We start from the raw sequence: 6,770 nt of genomic DNA, 5'->3' as shown, positions 1-6,770 counted from the left end.
CCCACCCACCTGAAGGTGTCCGGGCTGAGCAAAGAAGGCACGACAGGGAAGGGGAGGAGAAAGTGTGTAGAAGTTCCCGTCCTCTTTTTGCAAATTTCACTGCGCCACTTTTAGTGCCAGTTCCCTGTGCTGGTCATGCTGTAGCCCTGCCCTCTGAACTCTGCCTGGGTGTTTTACTGCAGAGGGAGTCTAGTCTCAAGCATTTCCTAACTCATAGCATTTTCCTTTATATCATGATTTTTACACTTGTGCATGCAACAAACTGACGCCCTGCATCTTATGCTAGATCCAGCGATCTGGTGGTGTTCCATGAGTAGAGCTTATCTGGGTTTTCAATCCCTTTCCCAAGGAGCCTTTCCTCCCTGGCTGTCTCTGCTGCTTGCCCAAACCAGCAAACCTGGTTTTATCTTTTTAACTTGAAATATATTTCTTATAGACACAATGATGCTATCTTCGAATTACTTTGCTTGAGTGGGTTCCATTTTTGTCTTTCCTAGCTATTTAAAAGGTGAAGGAAGAGATCAGCAGGGCAAATTATGTCAGCTGGTAGCATCAATTCAGATCTATTTTCTTTTAAAATTTTCTCAGCAACTAACGAACCTATGTAATTTTCTTTTTTCATTGCCAGCAGCAAATCTCTTCAGCTGCAGTCCTTAATATGGCCTAGAAAAGTCTGACCACAGATTTGGGTATAAAAATAAGATTAATAAATCCATGTATGTGATATTTAAATATCAAGAAAAAGTGATGATATCATCATTTAGAAAGAATATAAAAAGAACTGTGAAAAAAATTATACAATAAATATATTTTTAATCCAATCTAACCTAGTGCTCAAATGGACTTCTGGTGTGGCACTATGGGTTAGCATTGGACTGTAAACTACAAGGTCAGCAGTTCAAACTCACCAGCTGCTCCTCAGAAATGCTCTACAGGGCCGCTATAAGTCAGAACTGACTCGACAGCACTTAACAGCAACATCAGTGTTCAAATACTCCAGATTGGGAGGATACATATTAAAATCAGCCTAAAGATATAGATAATGTGACTCTAGGAACATAATTTACAAACCTACACCACTTAGAGCTTATAGACTTAGAGTCTCTATTTAGTAACAACATTCTGTATGAGCTTCAAATTGTTCATGACATTAATGGGAAACGTAATCATCCTTCATATTTTTGTTGTTGTTATTAAGTGCCGTTTAGTCGATTCCAACCCAGAGTGCTCCTTGGAGGCCAAGATGGCCAAACATTGTCTCTTATACTTTGGACATATTGTCAGGAGGGATCGGTCACTAGAGAAGGATATCATGTTTGGTAAGGTGGAGGGTCAGAGAAAAAGAGGAAGACCCCCAGCAAGATGGTTTAGCAAAGTGGCAGCACCAATGGGCTCAAGCGTGGTAACAATTGTGAGGTTGCCCTGGGATCTGGCACTGTTTCATTCCCCTGTGCATAAGGTTGCTATGAGTTGGTACCGACTCAATGGCACCTAACAGCATACAACATAGGGTTTCCAAGGAACAGCTGGTGAGCTTAAACCACTGACCGTGCAGTTCAAACGACTTTACAGTCGAATGCATTAGCCCACAGAACCACACTAGGACTCCATCCTTCATATATGTAGCTTCAAATCTTACATTTAACCCAAGATCTCTGATAGATAAACATTGTGCTACAATTCACTTTGACTGATAACTCCATTTTGCTTAAGAAATCACAATTATTTTTGTAGTCCCTTTTTGTTTAAGTTTGACAAACCATTTTGTGGTTGCTTAAAGTTTAGAGATAATGAGTTAAATCAGAACCATACAGTTCATATTTTAGAAATGTTAACTTTATTAATAATTGGCAATAGTTTAAAAATATTTATAAATTAGTATTTTAGCTTCCAATTTAAATTTATAACTAAGCAATTATTTTAGGCATTGTGTTTTTGAATTGAAAAGTCTAAGAGGTTTCACTAAACTGCCTGTAATGGTTTAGCAGTTAAGATACCTTAAGAGTCACAATTTTATAAATTTGATTAATTAGTTTTATAAGAATTGTTTAAGTACTTTGGAAGGTTTTATTTGTTAGTCAGATAATTAAAGTGCTCACAAAGATAATTGAGCATATTAAATTTATAAAAGCACTTGAAAATCTTTAAGGGAGTTTAATTAAATAAGTTGTAAATGGAACCAAATATTAATCAAAGTCCTTCTTAAAAGTGGTTTTTGAGTGTACATAGATTTGCTATGAGAGAGCTGAAACCCTACAGGCTGGAGGCTGCCTGGCACAGTGGACTGACTGACTGCCTTCTGGCACTGGTCCATAGAACTAGGATTGCTGACACAAGGAGTGAGAGAGCCCAGTGCCTTTGAGCTGGGGTTTACTGGCAGAGTGGTGTGCCCCAGAGCCCTTTTGATGGAGTTAAATAACTTTGTAACATTTGCCCAGGCAGAGCAGAGGCCATGCCAGCTCAAGAGGTCCAAGAAGCCAACGGTCACAGAAGACAAGGGCCTAGAAGATAAGGGCCCCAGAAGACAAGGACCCAAGGCCTACATGAAGACATGCACAAGAAGTATTCCTAACTGATAAACTATTATAACCTCAGGTTTTTCTGATCCTAAATTGTAGCCTATATCACCGTTGTTGTTATTAAGTGCAATTGAGTTGGTTACAACTTGTAGCAACCCTGTGTAGGGTTTTCAAGGAGCAGCTTGTGAATTTGAACTGCCAACCTTGTGATTCAAACCGACCTTTCAAGTCTTGTGCATTATCCCACAGTGCGACACCAGGACTCCTATTATTTCCCTAATAAACACCATTATACATACCAATTATGAATAATATTGGATAACAGATTATAGAAAACATTGGGAAGAATTGGAATTTCAGAACACTTCACTGTGCTCATGAAGAGCAAGTACACGGTCTGAGAGATAGTTGTTCAAACAGAACAAGAGGATGGTTTAAAAATATGAAAGGTGTAAATTAAGGTTGTATCTTTTCACAATACTTATATGCACTATATGTTGAACAAATAATCAGAAAAGCTAGACTATATGAAGAACAATGTGCCATTAAGATTGGAGGAGGACCCATTAACAACCTGAAATACGAGATGACACAACCTTGCTTGTTGAAAGCCAAGAAGACTTGAAGCAGTCTTCAGCATGAATTACACCAAAACGTAAAGTAGACAAAATCATCACAACTGCACCAATAAGCAGCATCGTGATAAATGGAGAAAACATTGAATTTGTCAAGTATTTCATTTTACTTGAATCCACAATCAAGAAATCAAATGACATATTGCATCGGGTGAATCTGCTACAAAACATTACTGTACAGTGCAAAAATCAAAGCTGTTTTCAGGACTAAAGTGCACCTAACCCAAGTCATGTTTTTTTTTTGTTTTTTTTTTTTCAGTTGTCTCATATGCATGTGAATGCTGGACAATGAATAAGGAAGACCTAAGTAAAACTGATACATTTGAATTATGGTGTCAGTGAAGAATATTGGAAATGCCGTGGATTACCAGAAGAAGGAACAAAAATGTTTTTGAAGAAATATAACCAGAATGCTATTTAGGAGGGAGAATGTCAGACTTTGTTATCAGGAATATGTTATCAAGAGGTACCAGTCCCTGCAAAAGATCATACTTGGTAAAGTAGATGATCGGTGAAAAAAAAGAACTTCAATGAGGTGAATTGTCACAGTGACTATAACAATGGGGTCAAACTTAGTAGCAATTGTGAGAATTATTATAGACTGAACAAATTTTCAGTCTGTTGATCATAGGGTAATTATAAGTTGGAACCAACTCAATGGAACTTAATAACAACAACAACAACAACAAATCTATTTTTAAAAATGTTTAAAACCTTTTATTGTTAATTCAGTAAAGGTTTACAGACAAGATCTTCAGGTGTTTTTCTTTTTAAGGTTTTATTGTGAATTGAGTGATAGTTTACATTGGGGAACATCACTTTTATACTCATCGTTACATTGCAATGATCACAATCTCCTCTGCATCATCATTTAACAGTGTTTGATTCTATTCCCTCTTTTGTTTTGTTTTGTTTTGTTTGGGTGGGGGAGGAGGGGAGGGAAGAGGGTATGTACTCAAAAACACTCAGGAATATGTAATCATTTAAACAACCAAGGAACACATTCTGCAAGCTTGTCCCTGGCCACCAGCACCTGGCTGCTAACACACAGCCTTTCTCTTTCCATGAGTCCAGAATCCTCAGCTGCTCTTTCTCTCCATATTTTTACAAGATCATCAGTTTTAAATTCAACAAATTTTGCACTTTGTTTCATCTCAGTTATTGCAACAACAGTTGTCCTCTTCATCCCAGAGTTTACCAATGTACAAATATCCTCCTGCAAACACTTATATATTTCTGGGATATATATATATAAGTACATATATATATCACTCTTCCTCCCATACCCAGGAGCCTGTGTTTCTGTCCATGTATCTACACACAGAACACTGTTGTTCCAAAGCAGCTAATATAACACTATTTAACTCGATACCCTTTAGTCCTTGCATACCCACTGTGTTCTTTATTGTTCTTTATTGTTCTGCCTTGCATACCCACTGTCTTCACTTATGTTCATTATTGTTCTGCCAGGCTCCCTCTTCTTGTAAATTACCATCCCCATCACCCAAGTTAGCATGTGTCTACTCTCTAGCCAGTGCATTACTCTCCCTTTAAGAAAAGTTTTATTTTAGTATGAAAATTTTTTATTGAATTTTTACAATAGTGGTCTCATACAGCATTTGTCCTTTTGTGATAGACTTATTTCACTCAGAATAATGTCCCTCATGTTCATTCATGTTATGAGATATTTTGTAAATTCATCATTATTCTTCAGCATTACATAGTATTCCATTGTGTGTGTGTACCAAAGTTTGTTTGTCCACTCTTCCATTGATAGGGCTGCCTTCATCTTTTTGTTATTGTGAATAATAGTGCTTCGATGAACATTGGTGGGCCTATGTCTACTCATGTCCTGGCTCTTTTATAAAAAAAAAAAATTATGCTAAATGTGATTTTATTAGGAAGCAATAATAATAATCAATATTTGGTAGCAATCACTGTAGCAATTTTCAAGAAAAAGTAAAATATCTGAATTACACAGACATTAATTTTAGAGCTAGGCCGGTCTGTAGAATAATAGTAAATCATAGTGGAAATGTATTTCAACAAAAAATTTACTCTTAATGAACTTTCAGTCAAATTTATTTTAATTACCTAAAATTGTGCTTGTAGAAATAGTTTTGAATGATATATAAGTGGAAACACTTTTACACTGCTGTTGCTTTATGTATCTGATTTTGTTTGCACTGTTACTTTACAGATTCATGTTTAGTTCTACCTTCTCACAATTTCACTCCATTATACATCCATCACTGGACCTCAAAGTCAGTTTGAACTGCAAGGTTGGTGGTTCAAACTAACCAGCTGCTCCTTAGAAACCTGTCCAGGGTCACTATGAGTCAGAACCGACTTGATAGCACTAAACAACAACATACATTCATCCACTTAGCTTTTTTCCCCTAGCAACTAACCAATGACATTATGTACACTTATAAGCCAGCATATTGTTGTTGTTAGGTGTAGTCCCATCAGTTCTGACTCATAGAGACCCTATGCACAACAGAACAAAATGCTGCCCAGTCCTGGGCCATCCACACAATTATTGTTATGCTTGAACCCATTGCTGCTGCCACTGTGTTCATCTCTTTGGCGTCTTCCTCTTTTCCACTGACTCTCCATTTTACCAAGCATGATGTCCTTCTCCAGGGACTGGTCCCTCCTGACAACATGTCCAAAGTAAGAGAGGCAAAGTCTTGCCATGCTGGCTTCTAAGGAGCATTCTGACTACACTTCTTTCAAGATAGATAAATTTGGTCTTTTGGCAGTCCATGGTACTTTTTTTAAAAAAAGTTTTTATTGTGAATTATGTGTAAGTTTACATGGGTGAACATTATCTTTATATTCATCCTATCGTACTTTGTTTCATCACAATGATCACAATCCCCTGCATGCATCATCAAAGACCCAAAGGGTACACTCCACACTCTTGTCCCCCAGCCTCCAGCACACAACCCCTCTCCCTCCTTGAGTCCAGAGTCCTCAGCCACTCCTTCTGTCAATGCCATTGCCACTGCCTCCATCCCTAGTATCACTGCCTTTCCAGAAACGGTCTCACACTTTACTTTTCTCCCTTGATGGTTCCAGGGATCTCTGCTCCTGGACTGCAAAATCAGCTGCTTCCCTCCTTTTGTTACCAAACATTTACATTTACCTTTCCAACACTCACTGTCAGACCTGATAGCAATCATTCCCTATTGAACCTCAGGAATCCTTTCCCCCTCACCTTTTATTAACCCTATCCAGACAGGTTGGAAACAATTCAGTGGAGGTTCTACCTTTCCCTGTATCCTGTGGAGCTAGGTTTCCTATTAAAAGCTTGCAAGCCAGTCACCTCTTGCCTTTGGAGTCCCCTCTTTTTGGGTAGCCAATGTCTAAGTTCCCCCTCCCTGTCAACCCTGTGTACCAAGAGGGTGAGAATGATCCTCACTGTAGAGATTTGTCCGCTCCTTTGTCATACTGCATCCACAAGCATAGATCAAGATCATCTACTTATAGTGGGTTGCTCCTTTTTTATTCCTCTTCTTTCTTCCTCTAGTCCTGTTCTGATCATCCAGCCATTAATGCCAGGTCAAATGGGTACTATCTGCAAGTGTGGATGATCTTGTGCACCACCACC

Source organism: Chrysochloris asiatica, unplaced genomic scaffold, assembly GCF_000296735.1.
Source record: "Chrysochloris asiatica unplaced genomic scaffold, ChrAsi1.0 scaffold00004, whole genome shotgun sequence".
Taxonomy (NCBI): domain Eukaryota; kingdom Metazoa; phylum Chordata; class Mammalia; order Afrosoricida; family Chrysochloridae; genus Chrysochloris; species Chrysochloris asiatica.
This window is presented reverse-complemented; position numbering follows the sequence as displayed.